Here is a 13955-nt window from a genome sequence, read left to right as displayed (position 1 = left end):
TCAAAGTTCATCAACAATAGTTGAGCATGCACAGGAGCATGGCAGTGTTGGATACTTCCCATTTGCAGTTTGCAGTGTTCTGTCTCACCAGTGCAGAGACTTCCACACTTTCATGTATATTAATATACATGAAATATATCATCTCACAACAGTGTCTGAGGAAAAAATACCAGGGCCTAGCAATGGTAAGTGGATTCTGAATTTAAATAAACAAAGAAAACATGAATGTGAAAAGTAGTCAGCATTTATAGTGGGAATAATGGAAAACATTGTGAGTTTGGAGTTTTGTGGTTCAGCTGCATGGGCTGATACCACCAGGAGGCACTAAACCAAGAGAGGTTGGTGATGGAAAGAAGATACATAGATTGCCATTTTTACTATGTTAATCCTGCCTATCCATGAGCATGAGAGATCTTCCCATTTTCTGACATCTTTAATTTCTTTTTTCAGGGACTACCACATGAGAACAGGAAGAAGCAGAGTGCTGGAGAGGCCCACAGAAATGTGCAAAGATACCCCCACAATAGATTACTGGCAATGGTCGGTCGAGAGACAGCCCGAGCTGACCTACTCTGGTGATAGGATGGCCAAACACCTTAATTGTAGTGCTAGAAACCCCATCCAATGGCTGAGGGAACTGGATGCAGAGATCCATGGCCAAGCCCCAGGTGGAACTCCAGGAATCCAATTGGCGAGAAAGAAGAGGGTTTGTATGAGCGAGAATTGTTGAGACCAAAGTTGGATAGAGCACAGGGACAAATAGCCAAACGAATGGAGACACATGAACTAAGAACCAATGGCTGAGGGGCCCCCAACTGGATCAGGCCCTCTGGATAAATGAGACAGTTGATTGGATTGATCTGTTTGGGAGGCAGCCAGGCAGTGGGACCAGATCCTATACTCAGTGCTTGAGTTGGTTGTTTGAAACCTGGGGCTTATACAGGGACACTTGGCTCAGCCTGGAAGGAGGGGACTGGATCTACCTGGACTGAATCTACCAGGTTGAACTCAATCCTCAGGGGAGTCTTTGCCCTGGAGGAGATGGGAATGGGGGGGTGGGCTTGGAGGAAGGCGGGGGGGGGGGGGCGGAGGAGGAAGGAAGGGGAGAGAACAAGGGAATCTGTGGCTGATATGTAAAATTAATTAAATTATAAAATAAAAAAATAAGCCACATAAAGATGGCTACCACACAGAGAAAAAAAAAAGATACATAGTTCTTTGGTTGGTGGGTTTGGATTTTAACAAAACAAGTGGAAAAATAGTTTAATAATTGCTGACTACACCTTTAGATATATCAATATGTGGATAGCAGTACAGGGAATAACATTTGTTTACAATGATCACTGGAAAAGTATTTTCTGAGGCAATCAAGGCTCCAGTGTGAGTAGGCTGAGACTGAATTGTATTGACAGGTATTAACCCAGAGCAATTTATTTAAAGAGCTAGACAGTGCTGAGATGTTCACAGTGTGTAAGTGGGGGGTAATGTGAAGTAAGACTTTCATGGAAAGAAAAAAATCACTGATTATTGTACAGATAAGATTATGTGTGATTTAGCTAGAGGTGGGCTGTATTTGTTTGAAGACCAGGGGTGAAAAAGCTAATTCAGAAATAAGACTGCTGTTTCAGTGCTGATAGATTGGAATAATGGTTATAGGTGAAGGCCCGGAGTGGAATTAGCAGCAAGGAGAAGTTATCAGACTATGTTCTTAGCTTAGTTTTCTGTACATATGCTGCTGCAGCCCCTGCATCTCTTAGGACAATGCTTTCATAAATTACCAAGAAAGATTACATCTTGTTCTTGTATTTTCAATTCTTGAAGAATTGCTCCTGAGATTAGAAGGCCAAATACTATCTCAGAAGTGATGAGTTTCAAAACAATTCTTACTGGAGTATTCAGACCTGTACTCCAGGGAGTTTATTCTTATTTATCCATCCTATGATTTAATAAGAATATAATCACTGTCTTCTATATCCAAATAGTAATGTGATTAAGATTTAAATGATATAGCCATCCAATTAACATCACTGTCAGTGCCACACAGGATTTGCTGAAGCTCATGGGAATTATACTATAGACTATTCTAAATAGGATGAAGGCAATAACTGCTTACTAAAGGGTAAGTAATAATGAGGACAAATTTTATTATCTACAAGAATTTCAGATAAGAACTGAAGAGTAGTGAGAACACCAAAAGGAAGAAAAAAAAAAAAAAAAAAAAAAAAAAACGGAACTCTGAGAAAAGGAGGCCATGTTTATTACAAAGTCCTTTGGTATAGAACTGTGAAAAACTGGTATCTGAGACTTAAGGCAAACTACAGAATGTAAGGCACCAAAGTCAGAGACACGACATGCAACATCACTGACCTCTACTATATGTGAAGAACCTAAAGGACACTTCAGTGGTCTCCCTTGTCAAAATTCTACCTTTTCTGTCCTCTCAAACCTTACAAATTTCCTTCTTTGAATTTTTTCTCATTACGAACCATATCTATGTATAACTCATTGTTTTCACTGACCCAATCAAGTGATTTTTAATGCACTCTGCTTTCACATAGGTTGTCCTCACACAGTTGAGATTATGGATCACATTTCAATATTTGACCTCTAGTCTTTGATACACAATAAGGTTTGCAAACGTAGACGTTTTCAAGCAACACTAGCCAACTTTTGTGCATGGTAAGGAAGAATTGAGCCTTGAGGACACATACGGTTCATTGGTTTAAAGTAGGATGGCCTACTCCCTGTGTAGGAAGATCCTTAAGCATTAAGGATAAGAGGATGGATCAGTACTCATCAATCCCAAGTTAAGCACCATGATTAAAAGTTATCAATGAAAGGAATTGCAATTTGGCATTGCTGATTTAAAACAGGAGTGAAAAACAATGGTGACCATCAGCTTTGCTTTAAAATCAGCGAGGTGTTGTTCTGTTTCCCAGCAGTCTGTACAGAAGTCAGTGAGCAGTGTAATCCTTATGAGGTGAAATCCATCAGACAAGGTCTTCAAAGTAAACAGGTGGCTCAGTGTCCTTGCTTTCATCTCATGCAGGGCCATGTCATAGAATTCTACCTTAGTGAACAAGAATACACATTGCCATACTAAATTTGAACAGATAACAGTTAAATATCCAAGAGAGAAACAGAAGTTCTCATAATAAACTTGCACTCTAGTGGAAATTCACTGAGGCACCCCAGTAACAGCCCTGAACTGCATTCCTTGTTAAACCATTGGCTCTACTCTCAATGACTCAGACTAAATCCTGAGGAATGTCAGGTAATCCTGATTGTGTAGAGGAACCACAAATCACATACTGTGTCCTCAGCAGCTCTGACTATGGAGGGAACAACATGATGTCACCTCACAACAAAGGAAAGAATGGAAATGTGATTGAGCTACTCTCAGGACCAAAACCCAGGCTGCAATGGTGCTTAGAATCAGAGATTCAAATTCATTATTGAGAGTTTTCTCCACAATTCGACTGACCTTTCTGTCTTCTAAGAATACCTTTTCTGCACATAACTGAAGAGGATTATGACTTGTTAGCTTTACACAGCCAGCCCTGAGAGAAAACCGTGTTCATAACTGTTTGCTTATTTTTATAATATTGAAGTAATTTTAGTTGCGAAACACAATTTCACATTTTAATTCAAGAAAATTATATTCCTATTCTAGTAGCTCGGTTCTGACTTGAAAAGATGACAGAAATCTTTAGAGACTCTTGTTCTTAATATTGAAACACTAAAAATGTAAAGAAAACTTTTGAAAGAAACAGTAAATTACAATTGTGTTACTCGCCTTACACATTTTGTATTTTATTAGGCTTTCCCTTTGCTTCCAACATTCTCATATGCATAAACATTTAAAAGTTGCTTAGCACAACCGATATTACATTTTTTAACTTCAGCATGATGAGTTTGCAGTTCCTCAGGTGCCGTGTTTTACTGCTGAGATGAATTCTGAGCAACACACACAAAAATAAAAATAATGATAAAAAGGATTTGGAGAATATATAAAGATACAAAACCTATTATAGATGAGAAGAAACAAAATATTTAAGCTTTTAATCAGGGTCATGATATTTTAAACTTTAAGATTTTGATTAAGGTGAGTTGATTTTTTATATTAAAAATCTTCATACAGTTAACAGGTTCAAATATCATTTATTTTTACTATATCAATAACTTGACATTTCTGTTTGGTTTGTGATAAAGCTAAAACCCATATAGTAATGAGGTGCTCTTGTACCCTCAAATGAAACCTCACACACAGGGTATCAGCCATTACTATTATTTGGGTAAAGGTAGTCGGAAAGCAGATTAGTGGAGAGAAATGGTCCTATGCTTTGATCATTTGAAATGTTTCCTTGTGTATAAAAAAACCTTACCATTGACTGGAAAGTCAAATGTTTCACAGTAGTGGATTTCTGTGAAACAGACTGTCATAAAATGGAAGTCCTGACAATTTTTTTCTAAATGTACTGCACAGGGCTGGGTAGATGATTAAGTCAGCCAACGCTTGCCTTGGAAGTATCAGGACCTGAGAAGAGCCCCAGAACCAGCACGAAGAAGCGATGTGTGTTGTCAAGGTTGAACTTATAATACTAGCTGCAGGTAGGAGGAGATGGCAAATCATTGGGGCTCTCTGTCCAGCCAGCTCAGCCTACATGGAAAGTTCCTGCCCTTTGAGAGACCATGTCAAAATAAACACACACACACACACACACACACACACACACACACACACACAAGGTGGCCTGTGTCTGAGGACTGACAGCTTCCACAAGATAGAGAGCAAACATGAACACATAAAATTTCATTCATTCATTCATAACCTAAGCCCAAGCACTACTGTTTACCAAGGCCTGCTAACTGCTAGTATGCCTACATTAAGCCCAAGGTGATGTTCACCAACCTGCTTGATTAGGCTTAACTACTTGGAAGGTGTGCCTCTCCACAGAATCAAATTTTCAGTACAGAGTATCATCTAACAAGCAATAGGGTGACTTTGGGGAAATCATTAAAATTAGAGATTCTAAGTCCTTAATTTTCAACTATAATTAATTGAAATCACATTCAGAGGAACTTTTCTGAGTTTAAAAAAGTAAAAATATGTCAGAATGATCTGATTTACAACAGGCTATAACATGTAATTAGTTCTTCTAGTTCATGTATTGCAAAGGTACTCTGCATTTTAAGCAAGCCGGACCTTCTCATGTGCTTGGTGTCTGTGATTCTGTGAACCAAATATAGCATTGTAAATACTGTCCTTCTAAGGATGCATCTTTTTACATGTTCAGGTAATAATGAGTTGTAAAAATATAATTTCACTTTAAAATGCACAGTTCAGTCTTCTTAATGACTATGTGATATTTGGTAAGTCTTCAAGTGATATTTGGATATGTTTTCTTTTGGTAACCCATGAAAATCTCTTTAAATTTTCTGTACAATGTCTGTAACATGTATTATATAATGTGTTGCTCATAGAACAAGCTATTCAATAGGTTCCATGTTAGCTGGGAATAATTAAGTCTGATCCTAAACTTCCATGCCGAAGGATCAGGAGTTGTCATGAATACCTATGTCACCATCAAAGCAAGCACTGAAAAGTTCCTTGTTTTGCTTGAGCTTAAAAAATATTAATCTAGCTTTCAACTAATATTTTCTATTATTTATATCATTTAGGCTAGAATAGGGGTAGAATATAAGAATGACTAACTTTGTTAGCAGTACTTACAGCAATGGTTATTATTTAATACTACATATTATCCAATAGAATATAAGTGAGAACTGTTACTTATTGGCATGATAGACTATTGATGACATTCTTTAAGCATATTATGATCTTGAGAAGAAATCTCTAAGGAATAATTTTTCTTAATATCACACAATGCTATTTCTCAAAGTTAAAAGAAAATTGAACATGTGCCAATCAATTTTAAAAGAAGTTTTTAAACATTGCCTCCATTGAAATTGTTTTTTAAAATTTTTTGAATAAAGAGAATCAGTTTGCACTGATAGCAGTAATGAAAAAAATAAATTACATTAAATATTCACTTAGAATACATGAATACTTTAGTTGACATGAGGGCATGAAAGAATCAGGAACATAATCTATTACAAAAATAATTAACAATTCCAAATTAGCTACTGAACTTTGCATTGCTTTCTCTTTAATATACATTTAACCTTTTCACAGAGCAATTAATAGCATTGTGACTTTCCTCTTAGCAACACATATAAGCATTCTAATCATTTTTATTGAGCTATAGAAACTAACTTTTATGAGTCTTTAATTGATATTTTTTAACATGCTACAATGCTATATCTGATCTTAGGCTTTTGTGTCTTAATGGAAATTGAGAACATGCATGTATTACCAAAGTTATCTTCTACTTCTCTTATATAACAACTTTTTTTAAAAAAATTAAAACCATTTTCCTTTTATCTATTTTCATAATTTGTTATATTGACCTTTCACTTGCTTTATTTTCCTCTCTAAATCTCTAAAACTATTGGCATCACACACACACACACACACACACACACGTGTGTGTGTGTGTGTGTGTGTGTGTGTGTGTGTGTGTATACACACTTATTTTCTGTATATTTCTATAGTTGTTTCATATGGACACTATGATAAATCATCTTAAATTGTTTATAACATTTACAACTAATAATATTTTCCCAGACTTATCTTGAACTGACCTAAGTGCCTCCTCCTTGAGGACTAGTTTCATGGCACCAGAAAACACCATGCAAGGGGGAAAAGCAACCAATAGTTCCACCTAGCTATGACAACTATGAAACACAGCAATGACCACCATTTATATAATAACTCTGAGGGTGAAATAGTGGTGGGAATAGCTTGGCAATAACCAATAGCTCTCTACCTGGACTTCAGATATACACAAGAAGAGGAAAATCTGCCTTGTATTGGGAACCTAGTCAATAATTTAGGGCTAGTGAAGTCATGGATCTTGAAGAGCTAATAGCAAGCTATTTAGTACAAGTCTGGCAGTGGTAGCATGTCGCAGGAATCTTAAAAGTTCTTCTTAATAAAATCAAACCCGAGGCCAGTTATTGGGGTGAATACTGGAAGGTCAGAGAGACAGAACAAGCCACAGCTATCTCACCTCGTCAGCTCCTCAGCTGGTCCTGTTTCCTCAGACTGGAAGCCTCTGAGTCCTCATCCAGAATGAATCCCAGCTGAACTGTGCTGCTTCAAAGCCTGAAAGCTTAACCAGCCAAATGCTTAACCAGTCACATGCTTAACCAGCCAAATGCTTCTAGTTTCTGGTCCTCACGCCTTATATACCTTTCTGCTTTCTACCATCACTCCCTAGGATTAAAGGCTTGCTTCCTGGAATTAAAGGCATGAGTCACCATGCCTGGCTGTTTCCAATGTGGCCTTGAACTCACAGAGATCCCAGATGGATTTCTGCCTCTGGAATGCTAGGATTAAAGGTGTGTGCTATCACTGCCTAACTAGTGGCTTTTCTGTTCTCTGACCCCAGATAAGTTTATTAAGGTACACAATATTTTGGGGAACACAATACCACCACAGTAGCACATGCCCTTAATCCTGATCACATGACTGGCAGAATCTCTGTGTGTTCAAGGACACTGCTAGCATGGACATACACACCACTAATCTCAATATCAACCATAGAGACCTGGAGGGCTGTATAGACAGGCAGTGACAAGGAGGTCATGTGGTTGTGTTTACAACCAATGAGAAGACAGAACAGAAAATCAATAAAAAGACAGACACAGGAAGTAGGTCTCTTTTTCAGGGGAAGGACAGCAGCAACATCGGGTGGTAAGAAGGTGGTCTAAGTCTTGGCTACTGTTCTCTGATCTCTGGGCTTTTAACTCTGCATTTGGCTCTGTGTTTCTTATTTAATAAGACCGTTCAGAACTACATCTACACACACCCATAGAGAAATGTATGTAGTTTTCACCACTTATCAGGGGCACTTCTTTTTGTAATAGATAGAAACCATTACAGAAAACCACAGCCAAACAAAATTCACAATTTTGGTGCCCATTTCTATTGGATTCATCTATAAAACAACTACACATAAGACTTAGGGATCATTGCAGAAAAAGGGGCAGAAAGAGTTTAAAAACCAAAGCAATAAGGAGTTTTTAATGAGACTGTTTATGTCAGGTACACATTGTAGCTGAGATTATGTCACATTTTATGCACATAAAGTCTCACACATAAAGACTTGAATAGGACTACACCTATAGATATGCTAATGTGAAAGGAAATACCATGAGGTCTCAAGCCTAGACAAAGGAATACAGACAACTAAGGCATGCTGAGAGTTGGAGAAATAGTCTTCCCTAGGGAAGAGCCCTCAGATTGGTTATTCAATACCAAATAGTCAATCTTGAAAACTTACACATGCAAGTAACATTATATAGACTAAAAAGGTTATATTTATATATTTAAATTATATATGGATATATGCATATGTATATTCATATAATCACGTACATATGTGTATATGCATATATATGTCACAATTAAAGCAAAAGAGGCCAGGAGTTTGATAGACAGCAATTTGGGCAGGTTGATTGAAAGGCTTGGAGGTTAGAAAGGAAGGGGAAATGATATAATTTTATTATAATCTCAAAAACTATATACTCTAAACACTCAATAGACAGAAGTGGATCTCTGAATTAAAGGCCTGTAAGAAATACAGTCCGACCTTGTCTCAAAAATAAATGAAAAAAGTCAAGTACTTCTGTGCTGGATAGTTTTCTGTCAACTTCTTTTATTATAGACACGTGGTCATCAGAGCTAGAGAATGCAGATGAATATGAAGAAGATAATATCACTCTAATACCTATATGATGGCCTGTGACATTTTTTACACAATATCCTTGGATGGAGTATTTGGAGCTTCTATAATTTTCTACTGTAGAATTTACTATGGTTCCAGATCAGAAGTGCCGTGTTACCTTCATTGGCCTTGAGAGAAGACAACACACCTCAACTACCTCTACTCCACTCAAGCCTGCAGTCAACAGGCTCAGCCTGTTTCTCAGATATGATGGATATTGGGTGCATTCAGAGCAGTTTGGTTGTACACAGGACCAAACTGTTTGTTTGTAAGCTTTCCTTCTATGAGTTGAGTTGACAGCAGAGGAGCTGGAAATTATGACAATAGAGTTTTTGCGCTTTTATCTCCTTGAGGTAAGAATGGGTTAGTTAATATGTTTCAGGCAGATTTCTCTCCTCATGAAGCACAGCTTTAGTGTATTCATCAATACAATGCCAATGCTCCACCTTCATCCTCCCAGTATCTGAACAGGCACAAAAGTAAAATCAGATTATCTAACAGTTAACTCCCTGCATAATTTATTTACATCTAAAAGCATATGAAGAAGTTTTTCTATATAGGCCACATTAAATATAATAGTGCCATCTAGGTGCACCTGAAATTTAGGTGAACAAATTAACTCATTTGTGAAAATATAAAGAATTCTTTAAATTACCACACAGCACTTGTGTATATATAAAATATATATACTATTTTCTCCAGAAATTAATAATATATTAAAACTAATAATATATGTTAATTTCTCCATAAAGATAATATATGGTTTGTAATCATCTATGAAAATAATTCTGACAATACTGTTTTTAAACTCATCTTACTTGGGTAACTATTAATGTGTAACTTAAATATTTTAAAGATAACTCAAACATTGAAACAGAACTCAAGGAGTAGTTGTACTTTTTTTTCTCAGTCTGTATTTTAAGATCTTAACACTCCAGCATGACATTTTAGCTATATTTGTTGAAGGCAGAATTTTAATGTGATCTCTGCTGGGCACTACTTACTTACACCTTTTCCTAGCCTGTGCAGCAGAAGCTCCAGATGAGTTAACACCTTGTGATAATGTAATGTTATACACCAAAACTGAAGGACTTTCCACATATAAGGGCAGTCTCTTTTTCCTTCCAAAAATCGTATGTAACTGGGATGGGAGGTCAAATGTTAAATCTATATCCACAATTAACATGTAGATGTTAAATATATCCACAGCCAAGGCAGACTGATTTATTCCATTCTTCAAGGGTTCTGGGCAGAGACTCAGGTAGCCATGCCTGAACTTAAAATCCATGAAAACTCAAGAAGCCAAAGAGATTTTTTCGGGGGTACATTACTAATTTTGTCAAGACAAAATATGAAGACATTTTTAAAAATTAATTGTGTCTTTTAAAATTACTCACCTAAAATTGTTGGAAAAAATAAAATCCAATCCAATCCAATTTTTCTTTTCCTGGTTATCCTTTTAAAACTCCACAGGCATGTGCTTCAAAGTTCTCTGGAAGCTCTCTCTGTTTTTTTTTTTTTTTTTTTTTTTTTTTTTTTTTTTTAGGCTTTTTATTTAAAAAGCAGACTTCCCTTCAGATACTCCATATACAAGATTCTCATAGGAATATGTCTCAACATTCCATTTGAAACAGATGAGGTTGCTTAGCAACTATCTTACCCCATTATACCCACCATTTACAAAGACACTAACTCGCACACCAAGACTGAAAAAAAAGATGAAAATAAAAGAGGGAAATGCTAGCAGCATATCTATTGGAAGTGAGACTCAGATATTGAAGGCTGAAAGTACCACAAAGACCCTCTTGTTTAAATTTCCATTGCTAAAGCATATGCACACCAGAATCATCAAAGGGAACTTTATCCTTTAACCTCAAAAATTTTGTTGGATTAACAATGAGAAAGAGTGACTCAGGCAAGTCACTGTGTGGTGATATGGAACTGAAAAGAGCTGAATCCATTTGAATGTAATAAAAATATAATTAAATAATGAAGCATAGGCAAAACACAAAATTGTTTAAAAAACAGAAAATGAGGGGTAGAAATGACTTACTCAATGTAAAGAGACTCTTGGATGCCATAGCTCTGGGCAATAGGTTTTCACCCAATTAGTCCACTGCAATTGCAAAGACTCAGAATCTGGAGAAGTGATTAAATGTTCCCCACCCCCCATGTCCTGATGATGCCATCTGGAAGCTGTTCCTGTTTAGTTCAAAGTTTCTTTTACTTATCAATGAAAAAACTGGCTTCCTTCACATTGTGTCATTATTGTGAAATATCTGAGGCTGGTTAGCTTTATGAAGACAGGAGGTTTATTTTGAGCACAGTTGCAGTAACAGGTTGTTATCTCTCAAATGACAAAGGCCATCTTCCAGGCAGAGTTCAAACCCAAACAACAATACCACAGCAATATGAGACAATATGTGTAGCTAGAGTTTTCTTGCCTTGCCCACAGTCAGGACAAATCTTTGTCACCTGCCAGTCCCACAGCTGCTCAGACCCAACCAAGTAAACACAGAGACTTATTTTGCGTACAAACTGTATGGCTGTGGCAGGCTTCTTGCTAACTGTTCTTATAGCTTAAATTAATCCATTTCCATAAATCTATACCTTGCCATGTGGCTCATGGCTTACCGGCATCTTTACATGCTGCTTGTCCTGGCAGTGGCTGGCAGTGACTCCTTCTGCCTTCCTGTTCTTTCTTTTCTCCTCTCTGTTAGTCCTGCCTATACTTCCTGCCTAGCCACTGGCCAATCAGTGTTTTATTTATTGATCAATCAGAGCAACACATTTGCCATATAGAACATCTCACAGCAAATATGAGACAGGGTGAGTGTATATTTGCCCCCATTCTCTAGTCTCTCTCCAGGGAGGGAGTCCCTGAAAGGCCACCTCTGCTCCAGTAGACAGTTTTCTACTCATGTATCCACTAAGTGGACCCAGTGGGCTTAAAAAGAACAATGAACTTTAGAGGGAAAAGTAGTGGGGAATAGAAAAGGAGTTGGAGAGAGGGAATGGAAAATGAGATGGATTTTATCCAACACATTGTATGCATATATGAAATTCTCAAACTTTTAAAATATTAAGAAAAGACTTTTGGCAGGAGTAGCAGAGACATGCAATATTAGAATGGTAGACCTTGGTGGATTCAAGGGCACAGGAAGGATTAAAGAAGCTGAAATATGGAAGATGGGAAAGAAAGTGGCCTATTGTTAGTCTATATCAACCATCATAAAGGAAGCAGAGACTTATTCGAAGAATATAGACAAATTTCAGAGGAAGTTTACAAATAGGTAAACTTTTTCTACTCAAAGTTAAAATATGTTGTATTACTTGATCAGAAGTGGAGATTAAAGGGAAAAATAGAAACACAATAATCAGAATTACAAGAGACAAATATAATATTCTTCACTGTTAGTTTTTCATACTATTTAAAATATTTTTATCAGTTCATTAGATGTTTTATACAATGTATTTTGATCATATTCAAAGACTTTTCCAAGATCCACCTTCTTAACACACTCAAATTCATGACTCCTTTTTAAGCCTTCAACAACAACTTGTGATGTCTAACTGATCTTGAATATATGTTCTTCCACTGGAGAATGGTCAGTTTACCGGGGGCTATACTCTAAGAAAAAAAACTGACTTTCCCACTCCCAGAGCTAATAAAAACCAGTATCTCCAAGGCTTGGGGTGGGATTTCATGCCCAACTCACCAGTTCGTGTTGGGATTTGGTCTGGCTTGGACTTGAACAGGTTTTATATATGCTATTATTAATCCTAGGAACTATAATAATGACTGGTCTAGAAAGAAATGCTCATGACACAACAGTGACACAAATATCATGGGAGTAATCAACCACTTTTCAGTTGAATTGAAGAAACACTCCAGAAGATAAAACCCATACCTGACATTATCTATTTGGTTAAGAACTTATAGCTAAACAGTCCATAGGCCCTAGAATAGAACCTACTAATTTTAAGTTGCTTAAGTGGGCACAGTATTAAACTGACACCTAATGACTTATCCTTACATCCACAGATTACTGCATCTCTCAACCCTCATTTACTTTTAGTAAATGGTAATTAGCACAGTGACCCACAACTGGCAAAGGTGCGGATAATAAAAGACTACAGAATGCTAAGCTCTAAATAGAACATATGCACAGCCTCCCCATACCCCACTCAAGGCTCCTGAATTATAGTGGAACAGTGGACAAAAGAGATCACAAGAGCCAGAGCTGGTGGTCAACTGAAAGGAAATTTTGTTCTGAACACAGTAGAGCAGCCACAGCTGATATTTTAAGGAAAATAGTTGCTAGAATGCAGGTGTATAGTTATCAGACATGTATCTATGCCAATACTCTGTGGTTCCATGGGAAATACATTCATTTTCAATTCATACAATGACTAATTCAATTATTTGGTTTCCATGGTCTTTTCTAAAGAATTTAAAGAGACAGCAATCCCACATCCCTACTCCTGGGAGAGAAAATTTTATTTAAAATACAGATTGTGTCATTTAGCAGTTATCTTCTTCAGTAATACATTTGGAACATATAGTCTTCTGTCCTCTACTCATTATTGTAGAATTCTCACTGTAGTTACCCACTCTAGAATTCTAAGCTGATATTTTGATTAATTTGTATTGTACTTATTTTAAGAAGTTAATTGTTAGTAAATCCAACTTCCTTTGACCTCTACTAAATCCTCCTAAACAATTTAATTATCAAGGTCACTGAAATATTCAATATGTGTTTTGATGCACTGCAAGTTTTTTAGAGTTCAAAAGTAACTCCATCCTATATGTGATGAGTAAGTGTGGGGCTCCACTATCTGTCAGGATGACATTATAGTATTTTTTTTACTGTAATTAAAACATATGAATGGGGATTATATGTAGATGTCACAGGTGTTCCATGCAGGTGATGATAAACTAGTGCAGTACTGTAACACAGAGTTTCTTTCTTTTGTTTTTTTTCTTATTAAGCAAAAAGATCAGATGAAACCTATTGGTTACAAATAGTGCAATAAAATGGATCATTATCTCAATAATGAACTACCTCACGACACTATAGGAGTAAGAGTGTGGACTGTTTT

This window comes from Peromyscus leucopus, chromosome 1 (assembly GCF_004664715.2).
Source record: "Peromyscus leucopus breed LL Stock chromosome 1, UCI_PerLeu_2.1, whole genome shotgun sequence".
Taxonomy (NCBI): Eukaryota; Metazoa; Chordata; class Mammalia; order Rodentia; family Cricetidae; genus Peromyscus; species Peromyscus leucopus.
Note: the sequence above shows the minus strand (reverse complement) of the source record.